The sequence below is a fragment of the Bidens hawaiensis genome, unplaced genomic scaffold (genome assembly GCF_021521415.1).
Source record: "Bidens hawaiensis isolate Kalapana, Puna unplaced genomic scaffold, B.hawaiensis_p1.1 tig00006521_1, whole genome shotgun sequence".
Lineage (NCBI taxonomy): Eukaryota > Viridiplantae > Streptophyta > Magnoliopsida > Asterales > Asteraceae > Bidens > Bidens hawaiensis.
The window spans coordinates 1,315,226-1,333,442 of NW_027491438.1; positions in this window are offsets into that span (position 1 = coordinate 1,315,226).

Here is an 18,217-nt window from a genome sequence, read left to right on the forward strand (position 1 = left end):
GTTAAATGCCTGTTATAAGTGTGGAAATATGGGGCATTACGCAAATGAATGTAACGCGAAACCCGCCTGTTACAAATGTGGAAAGACGGATCATATGGCAAGGGAGTGCACTAAAGGTGAAGCTGGGGGAAGCGGAAGAAAGGAAGCTGAGCAGGCTAGGCCAAGGACCAGGGCCTACATGTTGACACAAGAACAAGCCAAACAAATCCTAGAGGTTGTGATAGGTACATTTCTAGTAAACGGTATTTCCGCTTCCGTATTGTTTGACTCAGGTGCGACCAGGAGTTTTGTATCTACCCAGTTTTGTAAGACAGCTAAGATAAAATGTTGTCGTTGTTGGGTTTTAACAAGATTATCAAAGTGATAAAATCCCTATTTTACCAAAAACGCAACGGAAATAAGTTTTAAAGCTGGTTAATTTGATATGTATAAAACCTATTTTACACATGCAAAACCCAAGCCCCGATCCAAATACGAAATACATACTATCAAACACATGCATGTCACTAAAAGTACATGCATGTTAAAGCTACCTTTCAAGAGAACAAATCCGTGTGAAGGAGAGGATGGATGGAAGGCAAGAACTTCAAAGGGAAGGTCCTCAAGCTTGCATACCCCAAGCCTCCGACAATCCTCCTTGATTAAGCTAGGATTTTACACTTGAAAGCACTTCCTTCTTGCTCCTTCCTTTGGCCGAAATCACCAAGAGAGAAAGAAGAGTTGAGAGGATTTTTCCTCTGTAGCTTTTGTTACTTGTGTTTTGTTGTGTTGTCTATGAGAGAAGAAAACAAAGAAAGAAAGATAATAAAATCTTTCAAATGGCACCACCCAAGGAGCCAATCATAAAAGGATGGTGTTCAACTTATTTTATAAAAGGGATTTTAGTTTTCAAAATTCTAGATTGGAAAACTTTTTATGTACCTTTCATTTGCATGCATTCAAATGTATGGTACTTATTTGAAAAACCCATTTTCAAAGTTCCTATTAATAAAACCCATTTTATTATGAAATCATTAGCCTTTAATAAAACCAATTTTTATTACCTAACGATTTCTAAGGAACCAATTTTATGCCAGTTGATTTTAAGTTGTTTAGCAAACCACATTGTAATAACACAATACAAAAGTAAATCCACCATGCAAGCATAAAACATACAACCACAAGTTCATAACCATAGCCTCCTAATGTTGACCCCACTTGTTGACCGAAGACAAGTGTGTCAAAAGGTCTCTTCTAAGGGACTCAAAAGGACATGAGCTTGTGTTGGTGAACTCCCACTTGATCCCGCATCCAAATGCTCCAAGTGTTCACCCCCGTGTTGTGGTCTCCTTCATTTTATTTGGGCCTCCTTCCTTGCATCTTCTTTTACAAAAATATATCCTAATACATTTTTCTCTAGTAAAAGAAATGCATCTAATCTACTTATTATTATAAACCAATTGAAATAAAGAAATAGATTACAAACCCAAATAAATATTACAACCATATTGAATGAATAAATTACACAACACAAACATTCAACCAAACACAAGGCCATGGCTAGGTTATGAACATCTATTACACATCCAAATATGTAATAACACAATGACCCAAAATGGTTCCCCTTGACCCTAAAACTTTCGGCCAAACTTGACAAAATCGAAAGTTCCGGGTTTTGTCCAAACAACACAATCAATAATCCAAATGACTTATTTTTCAATATTACCACATGCATGTAAAGTATAACCTTGAAAAACCATGGGGTTACCAAAACCCCCAAAATTTTCGGCCATATGGTAAAACCCCACCATAAACCCAAAAATTTTTGGGTCTAATGAAGCATGCATCCGTATAAGCGGCTCTTGATGCCATTATTGGGTTTTAACAAGATTATCAAAGTGATAAAATCCCTATTTTACCAAAAATGCAGCGGAAATAAGTTTTAAATCTTGTTAATTTGATATGTATAAAACCTATTTTACATATGGAAAACCCAAGCCCGGATCTAAATACATACTATCAAACACATGCATGTCACTAAAAGTACATGTATGTTAAAGCTACCTTTTAAGATAACAAATCCTGGTGAAGGAGAGGATGGTGGAAGGCAAGAACTTCAAAGGGAAGGTCCTCAAGCTTGCATACCCCAAGCCTCCGACAATAAACCTTGATTAAGCTAGGATTTTACACTTGAAAGCACTTCCTTATTGCTCCTTCCTTTGGCCGAAATCACCAAGAGAGAAAGAAGAGTTGAGAGGATTTTTCCTCTCTAGCTTTTGTTACTTATGTTTTGTTGTGTTGTCTATGAGAGAAGAAAACAAAGAAAGAAAGATAATAAAATCTTTCAAATGGCACCACCCAAGGAGCCAATATTCATTTGTTATGATCATATCATATATAAACAAATATTATTGGTGTTTGTCTAGCTTGTTATTGGGTATGACTCGACTTGGATCATGACGTACTAGCCACATCAATAAAAATATGTGTCTTGGGCATAACGAGTCCAACAGTCGTGTGCCTGAAACTTTTATGGTGGAAACTGCTAATGACCTCAGTTAAAATCATGAGATTGGTTAATAATTGTAAGATAGAATTGGAAGGACACGAATTCCCTGCTACCCTGTATGTTTTAACCTTAGGAGGATTTGATGTAGTATTGGGGATGGATTGGCTGTCTGAATTCGAAGCTCAGATAGTGTGCAGGAGTAGATTGGTAAGACTGAAGTCTTCGGATGGTGGTACAGTAACGGTTTATGGTGATAGAGAAAATTCAGGGCTTAAAGTCATTTCGATGATAAAAGCCGAAGGTTTGCTAAGACGAGGGTGCAATGCCTACCTGGCGTCTGTTTTCAAAGCTGCGACCGAGACGAAGGAAGTGAAAGACGTTCCTGTAGTGTCTGACTACCCAGAAGTGTTCCCTGAGGTCCTTCCGGGGTTACCACCAGAGCGAGAAGTAGAATTCCAGATAGAATTGATACCAGGAGCATAGCCCATCGCGAAAGCACCTTATCGTTTGGCGCCGTCTGAGATGAAGGAATTGATGTCCCAACTGCAAGAAATCCTCAACAAAGGTTTTATAAGACCGAGTGTTTCCCCGTGGGGCGCACCGGTGTTGTTCGTTAAGAAGAAAGACGGAAGCATGAGGATGTGCATTTACTACAGGGAATTGAATAAGCTTACTGTGAAGAATAGGTATCTGTTGCCATGGATCGATGATTTGTTTGATCAGCTGCATGGTGCTAGTTGGTTCTCGCGAATAGACCTCTGATCGGGTTATCATCAGCTGAAGGTGAAAAATGTGGACATCCCTAAGACAGCGTTTCGGACGCGGTACGGACACTATGAGTTTCTTGTGATGTCGTTTGGTTTAATCAACGCTCCCGCGGCATTTATGGACATGATGAACAGGGTATGTCGGCCGATGTTAGACAAGACGGTTTTCGTTTTCATTGACGATATATTGATTTATTCAAAGACCGAATCTGACCATGCTGAGCACCTGAGGAAAGTATTAGAAGTTTTGAAGAAGGAGAAATTGTATGCAAAGTTCTCGAAGTGTGCATTTTGGTTACGAGAGGTACAATTTTTAGGTCACATAATCAATCCCGAGGGGATTACCATGGACCCAGCCAAGATTGAAGCGATGAAAAATTGGAAGACTCCGAGAAACCCAACCGAGATACGCAGTTTCCTAGGGTTAGCTGGCTATTATAGGAGATTCATTCCGGGCTTCTCCAAGATAGCCGCACCATTGATCAGTATGACCCGAAAGACTGTGGTGTTCGATTGGGGTAGGTTCCAGGAAGAGGCGTTTGAAGAATTGAAGAAAAGACTCACTCAGGCTCCAATCCTTGTTCTGCCCGATGGAGAAGAAGATTTGGTAGTTTGCACTGATGCGTCATATCAGGGGTTAGGTTGCGTGTTGATGCAACGAGGGAAGGTCATAGCTTATGCGTCAAGGCAATTGAAGGTTCATGAACATACGTACCCAATGCATGACCTGGAGTTAGAAGCTGTGGTGCATGCTCTCAAGATTTGAAGGCACTACTTGTATGGTACCAAGTGTACTATATATACAGATCATAAGAGTTTGAAATACTTCTTTGAGCAGAAAGAGCTGAACATGAGGCAGAGAAGGTGGTTAGAACTGATAAAGGATTATGACTGTGACATCAAGTACTATCCCAGAAAGGCTAATGTAGTCGCTGACGCCTTGAGCCGGAAGAACGCAGAAGTTATCGCGACGGTCAAGTCTTACAAGTTGGTTATCAATTCGGATTTCTTCAAAGAAATCAGCATGGTGCAGTCAGAAGTGTTGGTAGATGAAGGGTTGATGAAGAAAGAGAGGATTTTTGGGCAGCAGAACGATTTGATAGATAATACTCATGGTGTAAAGACCACGTTTGACCGGATGTGGATCCCACGACATGGGAAACTTAGAGGTCGAATCCTAGATGAGGCCCATAAGTCCCGTTATTCTATTCATCCAGGGTCTACCAAGATGTACCAAGACTTGAAGAAGGACTACTGGTGGCCGGGCATGAAGAACGAAGTAGTAGGGTATGTCAGTAAGTGCTTGACTTTCTTGCAGGTCAAGGTAGAGCACCAGAACCGTTTGGGAATATGCAGCCACTGGAGATACCGGAATGGAAATGGGAACACATCACCATGGATTTCATAACTAAGCTACCGCGTACAGCTAGAAATCATGATACCATATGGGTGATTGTGGACCATTTGACAAAGAGTGCTCATTTTCTGCCTATACGAGAGGCCATCTCGTCAGAAACGTTGGCAAACGTGTTCGTCAAGGAAGTGGTTACAAAGCATGGGGTGCCGTTATCGATTGTGTCAGACAGGGATACCCGTTTTACTTCTAGATTCTGGAAGAAGTTCCACGAAGCCATGGGAACAAGACTAAACATCAGCACGGCGTATCATCCTCAAACAGATGGGCAGTCTGAAAGGACTATCCAAACCCTTGAGGATATGCTACGTGCTTGTGTGTTAGACTTTGGAGGAAGTTGGGATGATCACCTTCACTTGGCAGAATTCTCATACAACAACAGTTACCATTCAAGTATTGGTATGCCGTCGTTCGAGATGTTGTATGGAAGATGTTGTAGGACTCCTGTATGTTGGGAAGAGATTGGTCAGAAGGAGATTGGATGTTTGGAAGTGGTGCAAGAAACCTCTTCGAAGTTTGATCAGATTAAGGCCAGGATGAAAGCTGCTCAAGACCGTTAGAAGTCATATGCAGACAAGCGGCGAAGACTGATTGAGTTTAATGTTGGATACCACGTGATGCTTAAAGTCTCGCCTTGGAAGGGGATTATTCATTTTAGAAAGAGGGGAAAGTTGAGTCCAAGGTACATTGGAACATTCAAGATCGTGGCCCGTGTGGGTGAAATGGCTTACAAGCTTGATCTACCCGATGAGCTGGACGGAATTCACTCTACGTTTCACGTCTCTCACTTGAGAAAGTGTCTCGTTGATGATACGTGTGACGTACCTCTTCTAGACATTGAGGTAGACGAGCAGCTGAATTATGTTGGGCAGCCTATTGAGATAGTTGACCGCAAGGAAAAGCAGCTTCGTCGTAAGGTTATTCCCTTGGTGAAAGTAATATGGAAGCATTGTAAGGGATCGGATGCCACTTGGGAAGTTGAAGAAGAGATGCGCAAGTTTTACCCGCATTTGTTCAGTAGTAATAGTTAGGTTTTGGGGACGAAACCTCTTTTAAGGAGGGTAGACTTGTAATATCCAACTTTTGTTAAATAGTAAATAACAGAAAGTTTAGTTATTAACTGTGTGTCGTTAAATTAGTCGTATGTTAAGTGTTTGGATAAGAATTGGAATTGTGAGTGGGTTGTGGGGCCCATAGCCCCTATATATATATAATCCAACCCATCCTTCCTTTCACCACTTTCTTTCCTTTCATCACAAACACCCACTCAAGAACACACACTTTCTCTCTACATTCTGGATCCAAATCCGTGTAAAAAAAGGAAGAATCTCGTGTGTGAACACCGTTTGAACAACAAGAATCACGTCCAGATCCTCGAGTCGTCTCGGATCCGAACTGAACCCGAAGCAAAAGGTAGGTTTCGGTTTAAATGGTTAAGTTTTTAGTCGGTTTCGACATGCAAACTAATAGGATGATAGATCGGACTATGAAATGTAAGAAAAACATAAACTTGGTGATTTATAACCTCATGGGTATGTTATAGGATAAAAAAATGATGTTTGGTCTACGAGAAGAGAAATTCCATGAGAAGCGAAATTCCATGAGAAGAGAAGTTCCATGAGAAGCGAAATTCCCATGAGAAGCGAAATTCCCATGAGAAAAGAAATTCCATGAGAAGAGAAATTCCCACGAGAAGCGAAATTCCCATGAGAAGAGAAATTCTCATGGGAAGAGAAATTCCCATGAGAAGAGAAATTCCCATGAGAAGCGAAATTCTTTCATGAGAAATTCTTTCATGCGAAATTCCATGACCCCCGTTAGTTGAGGGTTTCATTAGCATAGATATAAGAGATACTAGTAATAGATAATTGACACGCGTAATATATTGTACAGTTAGCCGTGCACAACTAAGGAGGGGCATTACCATTAACGGCGAGAGAAACCGACTCCAGGTGAGTTCTAGCTCCTTTATCTGTTATGTTTTCGGGGCTGTGTGCATACTCCTATGTTGTAGATAATACACTTACTTGATTCGTGAGTGTATGATACATGTATGATTGTGTATTGAATGTGTTGTTACATAATGATTCTATGAACGATTATGTATATATATTTATAACTAGAAGATATGTAAAGTATGCGCGTATGATAAAGGTAAGGTTATTCGAGACAGAAGGGACCAGACCCTTATAATATCTGAGATGTTAGGGACCAGACCCTCATAATATCTTTGATGTTAGGGACCAGACCCTTATAATATTTGTGATGTTAGGGACAGACCTTTATAATATCTGTGATGTTAGGGACCAGACCCTTATAATATCTGTGATGTTTAAGATAGAATAGGTTATGGTATACCATACGGTTATATGAAAGAAAGTATCCGAGTGGACCAAATTTAGTGTAATTACAGCCAACAAGTCCACACAACACTACACGAGTTGAATGGGTCGGCAATTCGCTTGTACAACGCATAAACTACCAATTAAACTCGGATTTGTGTTGTACCGACCCGTTTGAGTAACTGACAACCAATTCAGCCTCATTAACATAAAAATAAAGTTTTTCACAGCCCGTATATCATATCAAGGCTACACAATTTGAATTGGTTATTAATTCCCTTAAACAACGCGCTAAACGCAACCATCAACAAGCTAGACAACTGAAATCCTAGTTTTCAATCTATTAACAAATGACTAACCAAACGAGCTCCATTTCTCACGCTAATAAAGTATGATGCATATGACATGCCTAGGAAGATGATGGAGCAAAAACTTCAATTGATACATCCCCGAAAGAACATTAATTGGACAGCCACCCTAAAACGAAAGAATCGATCAATAATGAGTCTAATACACAGATTTTTGCTTGCAAAGATGTATTTTATTACATAGGAAAATCATAGAAATAAATTATGATATTTTTACCAGAGTTGAATAAATGTCTTAGGTTTATAAAAATATAGTGTACAAAAAAATCATAAAAATTCCTCCAACAAAGAAAGGTACGTGCATCTATTTCAGTGCGCAACGAAAGGGTTTTATTTGTTTAAAAATCAATACCAAACAAAATTAAACTATTCCAATTGGGTTGGAATCTTGACTCAAAATATTAATTTCCAGAAGTGGAATCAACCAATTTGGACTTATCAAAAAAAGGTTATGATGTCGGGAAGACGGACCAGACTTTGACTCCCCGCATCAGCTTTGACACATATTTTTATAAAATCATAAAAACCATTCAAATCTCGTCCAAAAATTACAAATTATACCTTTCTGGAAACTGGACTCAAAGTAGAACATCATGGAAACAAGAATCAATCAAAAACAATGAATTATCATAGATTTATAGACCAGACAATAAACAAATACGAATCTGTTAGCAAAGTGTTATCAACAAAACACAAACCCTAACATGTTTATGGAATCTCTAGGGTTCAATAAAGGGTTTAATGGTAAAAAAGACATGTATTAGGGTATGACTGACCTTGAATTCGATGAGGGATGGCTTGAACTTGGCTGGAGCTGCACAAAATTGAAGATGGGGGCTGTGGGTGTGGCACTGATCGGACAAGTGAACAAGGAAGGAGTTTTAGTGTTTATTAATATAAATTGTTACATCTAGGACCCCAGACTTGTAAAATTTAATAACTTGGATGAAAGTTTGAATAATTTGACTTACGAGAAGGACAAGGATGTCCCTTAAGAATGCCAAATCGGGTATCGGTTAAAAATACAAACTCTACAAGACATAATCCTTTTAACGAAAATTTACTGGCGTTACATGCCTCTCCAGTAGTGCCCTACATTCATGATTTTGGCCATGGCCATCTACGGGACAATGTGAAGTTTACAAATGCCTTCATGAACCTCTCTGATTAGGTAGTTTTTATCATCCGCCTCTACACATCTAAGCAGTGGCCCTAAAATGGATCGCTTGTATAGTACACCATCTGAGTGTTGGCACTGTATTGCTTTATGAAGTATCTTCTAGGCTTCTGCTTTCTTATCCTTTAAGATTTCTAATGACAGATAAACTTTGATAGGTGTCATCCAGAATTCATTACTGGTTTGGATGATGCAGACTAGTCGTAGCGTGACTGAAGGTTCAGCAAGTACTTCCACGTGGACCTCTTTTGCCAAGTGATTGAAATTGGTAGAAGCTAGCTTTCTTCAGGCATCCACGGACTTGTTTCGCTTTACTTAATGTTAATAACCTTGCATGAGGAGAAGCGACTCATCAGGTGGTTGGCTTATCCCAAGTATGAAGCCATAACTTCATCATTTGCTTCGTAGGTCCCATTCACTTGGCCTGCTGTAAGAATAGAATCCACATTAGGTTCAATGTGGCGGGCACTGAATTTGTTTCTGATGCATAGTCCTGCTAGAAAAGCTTCATATTATTCCTCGTTGTTTGTGCTTTACAAATACTAGACAGATAGCGTATGTGAATTCTTGGTAATCAGGGTTGACCAATGTCAAGCTTGCTCCGAAGCCCTCATCGTTTGAGGCTCCGTCAGTGAACAAGGCCCAAACTTAGCTTTCCTCTTATTAAATGACGGGCTCTTGTTCTTCTTTGCATTCTTCAACCTTTTAAGCTGGTACTTCCATGACGAAATCTACTAAGACCTGGCCTTCGATTGCGGGTTTGGATTTGTAGTGTAGCGTGTGCCCTCCCAGTTCAATTTCCCACTTGGCCAATCTACCTGAAATTTCATGTTTGCAGAGGACGTTTTGAATCTTATAATCGGTCAAGATGTTGATCAGATGTCCTTGGAAGTATCATCGGAGGGAGCGGGATGCGTAGTCCAATGCTAATACTAATCTTTCCATTATAGAATACCTAGTCTCTGCATCTGTGAGGGTCATGCAGTAGATTGGTGTTTGCACTGACTTTCTATCTACTAATAGGTCTTCACTTACTTCTTTGTCTGACGCAGAAAGGTATAGAGTGAGTCATTCTCCCATTCGTTGGGCGATAAGGGTAGTAATTCCATCAAGAATTTCTTAACTTCTTAGATAGCGTGTTCTTCCTATTGAGTCCAGTGAAACTGATTTTTCTTGTGTCACACCCCGACTTATGGCCTTGGCGTGTGACCCATTAGTTGGTACCAGTTTTGTAAATATACCAGAGTTACGTTTTTTTAGTAGAAGTCTTTAAATAAATATTATTATATTGAAAACTCGGGATGGAATACCCGATTGATAACTCAAATACATGTTTTTTGAAAATATGATTATAATATTCTGAATAAAATATTTGAGCCATCAGATAGCATCTATTGATTAAATCTCTAATCTTCTAATCCAATCTTCACATATGTTCTAACCTTTCTGATTCCCTGTAAAATGGGTTGGAAAATACGTCAACACACAGCTGGTGAATGACACTGAGTATGTTATAAAATCTTTTTAGTACCATTGTGAAATCAACAATAATACCTTTGTGACCACTCATTACGCACCCAACTCAATTGGGATAAAATTACCCTAAGTATATGTACAATTAATCATATACACAATATCATTTCTCTGAATAGTCCCGTAGACTTCCAGAGGCTTGTTGATGATATGCATGGCCTTAGGGAACCCTGGTTTTAAGGATTCATAGATCCTATGTTAACATTTTGACTCTTAAAGAGTTTGTAAAAGTTTAGGGCGTATCCACCTTTCTGTTTATGATTAGTTTCTGCTACTGATTTCTGATTTTGATTGTTACCCTGGACCTATAGTACGAAAATAACCTTTTTATAAATATCTAGATCAATGATCTAGATTCAGACCTTTAGTCTGTTTTGTATAGATTTAAACCTTGATACTTTATATGTTTATATAAAACATTTGGACCTTTAGCCCATTTGCTTATTTACCATTTATATGTTACATTTCTTCTTCATGAAGAAACATTAATTTAACTGTAACATTTGAATTTAGTATTATATTTCTTAATCATCAAGAAATATTATTTTGACTATACCTCTTGCGTGTGTGTGTATAAGCTTACGTTTCTTAATCATGAAGAAACAGTATTCGACTACAACCTTTGCTTATGAAAAGTTATATTATACTTAAATGTGATCAAGGTTCGGACTATACCCTCGACTATGGTCTAATCCATATAATAATAATAATAATAATAACAACAACAACAACAACAACAACAACAACAACAATAACAACAATAACAATAAAGTAATACTTAAGTGGAACCTCTGCCTTACAAGGGTATTTGGAGTTATACGCCTAAGACTGATCGAGCAACACTTCTACTTTATATCGCGTTCTATGGTTAAAACCGTCGTAACTTTGGAGTGTGACATTTGAGAAAAAATCAGGTACACCTTAGTATTTGTTTATCGAATAAACGATTAACTGGTTATTGCGTAAAGAACAAACGAACAACCAAACGGTCTAGTTATGACCTGAATATCCGCACGCGCGCGCGCGGGGGGGGATCATCTATAAGTGATATACGTATATTATAAGTTAACATATTGATATTATGGCCTTAGTACAATAGCAAATCAGTAAAACAAAAAGATACTCATTTAACTACCCGCTATGACTTTAAACGCGAAGGTTACTTCTAAAACAAGCATTGTATCATCCGTTAAGCCAAAAAAAGACCTGCAAAACACTTACTTGAGATGTTTTAAGTGATTTGTGAAAATATTTTAGATTTTACAAAAAATGGTATGTTTTTCTAAATTTACAAAAATTTGGCCAAAAAACACTCGTTTTCGCACTGTTTGTCGTACCCAATATATTTTTCTTGTCAAAAACCGAACCTAAAATAAACTTGGACTTAGGATTTCGCGTTTGGTCATGCAAAACAAGATTAATGGGCCAAAGTGGAGCCCAAAATAGTCCGGCTGCCAAAATGGATCAAACCCTCCTTTTATATACTAACAATTCTAGCTTATTTACCATGTTATTTTACATAAATATCAACACTTGCAGCTGCTTAAGATCTGCTCTATCAAAATCCAGCAAACCCACCCTAAGGTGAAGACATCTCTTTTGATCAATTATTGGATTGTTTAAACATGTTTAAACACGTAGAGACATAGTTTGATTACAAAAAAAATACTTCTAACCATGCAAAAACCCTAAAAATTGTCCAAAAATATGTTTTGATCCTACACATGGTTAGGAATAAGAATTACTAATTTTTTTTGGCCATAAACACGGATTAGGGGGTTTAAATCGTGCTTTTACGGTTCAAAAGTTAGGTTTAACACACTAGCCGAAACGCTATGTTTCAAGGCTGGAATTTTGATGATACATGCTTGGTTTTCTGATATAGGACCTGTAGTTACATTAACTAGAAGGCCAAGAACCCGGTAAAGTGAGAAAAAAAAGGTTGAAACGATCGAAAACCGCAAAGGTATTACTGAAACACTTGTTTAGGAGATGCTTAAGATTCTATTGTTACGTGCTTATTGTTAGACTATGAAACTTTGCAGGGATATCAGGGACCATATGAATGATTCCCTATCCAAATTTGGTAATTTTTCGATAATCCGAGAATATTTGGCGAATTTATTACCTTTAGGAGACGTTTATTTGGGAAAAATACTTAAACTGTTTGAAATTATGAAAATTTATGGAGAACTCAGGTATGACAAATTATGACCACATATAAAATATGGGGTCAATTTGAGAACCCTAATTATGGTTTCTGGATTCGCGTTTATTCGAGTTTTTATTGTCGTTTTTGGCTCAAAAAGGTATGTTGGCAAAATTGTTAAATTCTGGAAATTTTACAGGCTATTTTGGGAGTTTTGAATCACTCAGAAAATTTATTATATTTTTCGGAAATCGTTTGGCATTAATGGATGAATTAGGGGTTAAATATAGCATACAAAATGAATTTTTATAAATAAATAAATAAATAATTCCAGAAATATTTTTATAAAAATCTACATATTTTAATTAGTGAGTGTATAAATTTTCGTAATTTAATGATAAACAAATAATTAGTTGTGCTAATTTGAAAATTAAACAAATTCAATTCTGATTAAAATCGACAGGTTTGAGATTGACGAACCTATTGGCATATCAGAACATCAAGAGTGATCAAATATAATATTTTTGGGTTAATTGAATAAAATCAAACTTTTTGTGAGAAATCTAGTCAATTTGGATGAATTGTGTGCGTTTTTGTCCAAACCAGACGGAATAAACAGAAATGAGCCCTATAGCGAATCCAGAAATCTAAACTATGATCTTTCTTTATAAATTTAATCATTTCATTAACCGACATGTTTTCCCGAGTTTATGTGATCATACCAGTTTTCTAAGCGTCTAAACGATCAACTGGCCTAGCAGGTGAAACGGTGAAACTGAGCCAAGTTCGATTTTAAGAATTAGGCATGGAACAACGTCACAATTTAAGCCTATTGACATGTTCTGGATGTGACAGATATACCTAGACTAGATATACAGCCCAGTTTAGTATGCTGATTATAGAAATATTAATATTATTATAATATTGATTATAGGGACTAAGTTATAGCGAGCGAGATGAACCACGAACTGATACAGTACTGAGTGCCTACTAAACAGTGAGTTTCCTGACCCCTTTTTCTAAATTGTTTTACAAAGTTTTGGGGTGAAAAGCATGTTGTTTATACTTGTATATCTGATACCATATGATGATATGAATTATTTAAGTGCTAACACACAAAAGTCCCCACTAACACAATGATTAATTTCGAGCCGATGGCTTGTGAATAGTATTATTGGTTTGACAAACCCAAACGGGCCGGCATGGTTTGCTACGACTTTACCCCGTTTGCACATGACCATAATAATACAAACATGCTATGTAGTGTTAGACATAGCTACTTGGGACATGTTGTGGGCGGAAAGGGGGCGACAACGGTTGATTGTGCGTGGGAAATTGAGGCACACAGCACGAACGAACAGTCAAGGCTTCACTGTAGCTTAGCATAATTACATCACATACATACATACATACTTATAAGTTTTAATCCAAACCAAACCGGTTTCAATCCAAACCAGTTTTAAGTTTTAAACCGGTTTGTTCTATTAACTTGTATATATTAAGGATTAAAAATGATATTTGATTACTATATAATCCATTAATATAGTGTCCATATTTAAAAAAAAAAAAAAGTGTGTATTTTACATTTGCTAAAAATTAACAAATTTATAATTTTCAAGAAATAATATGTTATAATATATGATTACAATGTCTCCCCGACCTATACATTTTAGTATTTTATAAAGTGATACACCAAGTAGGTTTGGTGGATATACAAATCACATACATAATAATATCTTCTTAAAATAAATTATTTCCCTATGTTTCTTGTAGTTGCTCTGTTGCTGTAACTATGCAAGTCATCTTCTCAACTAATTCGTTTTGCTTACATTCAAGTCAACTTCTCAACTCATTCGTTTTGCTCACATTGTGTATACTAAATTCGATTGGTTAATTGAACCGACAGGAAAATTGAATCGAACCTGAACCAGTTTGAAATTTTCTCCAAAGAAATAATATGTTATAATATATATGATTATAATATCTCCTCAATCTATAGATTTTAATATTTTATAAAGTGATACAGCAAGTAGGTTTGGTGCTCGAGCTCGAGCCTTTCAAATAAGCTTGTTCAATAAATGAGGCCAAGCCCGAGCTTAAATTATCGAGTAAAGTTGACGCTTGATCCTAAACAGGCCTATTATTATTATTAATTTTTTTATTATTATAATTTTTTCACAAATTAATGCTGTAACTATATTATTAATTTTTTATTATTATAATATTATTTATAGTTATAACAAAATTAATAATCCCATTTGTCGGTGGCTAAGCCAAACTTAAAAAATGCACCTCAACAGTCTCTAGTTTTGAATTATTGGCCGCCAACAAGAATATTAACTAATGGCATTAGCCAGTTGGTTTGATGACATGAATAATGACGTGCTTGATGAAGGACAAAAATAAACAAACCGAACAACTTTTTTTTTAACAAGAATAGGCGAACCGGACACTTTTTTTTTGGCAAAAATCAACGAAGCTAACCACTTCTTTTAACAAAAATAAACGAAGCGAACCCCATTTTGGACAAAGATAAACAAACAATACGTATTTTTAACAAAAATAAACGACACGAGAACCACATTTTTTTAACAAAAATAAGCGAACTGGACCACGTTTTTTAACAAAGACATACGTGTCGAACAACCTTTTAACATAAATAGACGAAACGAACAAGTTTTTTAACAATAATAAGCGAACCGGACACTTTTTTTTTTTTTTTTTTTTTACAAAAATCAACGAATCTAACCGCTTCTTTTAACAAAAAACTAACGAACCGAACCCCATTTCGGACAAAGATAAACAAACCGTACACATTTTTAACAAAAATAAATGACACGAGAAGCACATTTTTTTAACAAGAACAAGCGATCGGACCATGTTTTTTAACAAAGACATACGCGTCGAACAACTTTTTAACAGAAATAGACGAAGCGAACCAGTTTTTTAACAATAATAAGCGAACCGGACACCTTTTTTTATTTTTCAAAAATCAACGAAGTTAACCGCTTTTTTTAACAAAAAACAAATGAACCGAACCCCATTTTTGACAAAATTAAACAAACCGTACGCCTGTTTAACAAAAATAAACGACATGAGAACCACACATTTTTTTAACAAGAACAAGCGAACCGGACCACATTTTTTTAACAAAGACATACGCATCGAACAACTTTTTAACAGAAATAGACGAAACGAACCAGTTTTTTAACAATAATAAGCGAACCGGACACTTTTTTTTATTTTACAAAAATCAACGAATCTAACCGCTTCTTTTAACAAAAAACAAACGAAACGAACCCCATTTCGGACAAAGATAAACAAACCGTACACATTTTTAACAAAAATAAATGACACGAGAATCACATTTTTTTAACAAGAACAAGCGATCGGACCATGTTTTTTAACAAAGACATACGCGTCGAACAACTTTTAACAGAAATAGACGAAGCGAACCAGTTTTTTAACAATAATAAGCGAACCGGACACCTTTTTTTTTTTCAAAAATCAACGAAGTTAACCGCTTTTTTTAACAAAAAACAAATGAACCGAACCCCATTTTTGACAAAATTAAACAAACCGTACGCCTGTTTAACAAAAATAAACGACATGAGAACCACACATTTTTTTAACAAGAACAAGCGAACCGGACCACATTTTTTTAACAAAGACATACGCATCGAACAACTTTTTAACAGAAATAGACCAAACGAACCAGTTTTTTAACAATAATAAGCGAACCGGACACTTTTTTTTTTTTTTTACAAAAATCAATGAATCTAACCGCTTCTTTTAACAAAAAACAAACGAACCGAACCCCATTTCGGACAAAGATAAACAAACCGTACACATTTTTAACAAAAATAAATGACACGAGAAGCACATTTTTTTAACAAGAACAAGCGATCGGACCATGTTTTTTAACAAAGACATACGCGTCGAACAACTTTTTAACAGAAATAGACGAAGCGAACCAGTTTTTTAACAATAATAAGCGAACCGGACACCTTTTATTTTTTTTTCAAAAATCAACGAAGTTAACCGCTTTTTTTAACAAAAAACAAATGATCCGAACCCCATTTTTGACAAAATTAAACAAACCGTACGCCTGTTTAACAAAAATAAACGACATGAGAACCACACATTTTTTTAACAAGAACAAGCGAACCGGACCACATTTTTTTAACAAAGACATACGCATCGAACAACTTTTTAACAGAAATAGACGAAACGGACCAGTTTTTTAACAATAATAAGCGAACCGGACACTTTTTTTTTTTTACAAAAATCAACGAAGTTAACCGCTTCTTTTAACAAAAAACAAACGAACTGAACCCCATTTTTGACAAAATTAAACAAACCGTACGCACGTTTAACAAAAATAAACGACACGAGAACCACATTGTTTTAACAAGCAAACCGGACCACGTTTTTTAACAAAGACATACGCGTCGAACAACTTTTTAACCGAAATAGACGAAACGAACCAGTTTTTTAACGATAAGAAGCGAACCAGACACTTTTTTTAGCAAAAATCAACGAAGCTAACTGCTTCTTTTAACAAAAACTAAACGAACCGAACCCCATTTTTGACAAAGATAAACAAACCGTACGCATTTTTAACAAAAATAAACGACACGAAAACCACATTTTTTAACAAGAACAAGCGAACCGGACCATGTTTTTTTAACAAAGACATACACTACGAACAACTTTTTTAATAGAAACAAACCAGTTTTTTAATGATAATAAGTGAACCGGACACTTTTTTTTTTTTTTGCAAAAATCAACGAAGCTAACCGCTTCTTTTAACAAAAAACAAACGAACTAAACCCCATTTTTGACAAAGATAAACAAACCATACGCATGCTTAACAAAAATAAATGATTAGTATTGAGTTCAAACTAGACAAAATTTAATCATACAGTGGTTTAGTTTGTCAAACCAAAATGCATATTCAAACTAGACAAATTATAAAGTTCAATTATAACTATGAAAACAAAATTTCCTTGAGAGTGTCATGCAACAGCGAAAAAAATATTCTTATGCTTCGGTCCATGCAGCAGCGAAAGTACAATTATTGAGAGTGTCATGCAGCAGAGAATCTGATGATCAACCGGACCATGTTTTTCAACCCTATTTTCAGTTTGAAGCAGCAAATAAACCAGTTTCTGAAACGACAATTTCCTTAGGGGCGAAAGGTCAAATAAACCAGTTTGCAGCAGCAAATAAACCATTTTCAGTTTGCAGCAGCAAATAAGCCGGTCATATTCAAATTATCCAGGTCTTTAACCATTTCCAAATTCCAATCAAATGATCAACTCCATTTTCAAATATACCAGTTTCTGAAACGACAACTGACTGTTGACCCTACTGCTGACTTTTTGGTCAAAAATACGAAAAAGTCAACTGTTTCAAAATAACCAAATACATAAATAAATAAAGATGGCCCCTGGCTTCCATATTACCAAAAAAAACATTCCTAGCTTTATTTTTCTTATTCCAAAATTGCCCCTGATCACTAATTGAGTCTAATTATCTTTTGTTCCGTACTTCCTTAGTGAGAAATACAAACAAAAACTAGACAAAGAAAGTAAACTGAAACATAAAGCTCAAACCACCCATAAACATGATATATATAAAAAACAAGTTTATATAATATAAAAGCATCAATAGTTACCACTTATCAATAACCTGCTACAGATGAAGAACTAAAAAATAATCAGTTTTTGACTTTTATCAAATTACAACTTTTGGTGTAATGGTTAGGTTATTGGTTGCCAAAGCAAATGCCAAGAGTTCGAACCTTATAACAGTCTGTTTTAATGTTATTTTTTTCATTCTAAGTTTCAGTCTGTTTTAATGTTATTTTTTTCATTCTAAGTTTTCAAAACAAATATATCCATCTTTGCTATATACCATATTAAAGACACATATTTGCCAGTATTGCTTATGGTTAGGGGTGCAAACGAGCCGACC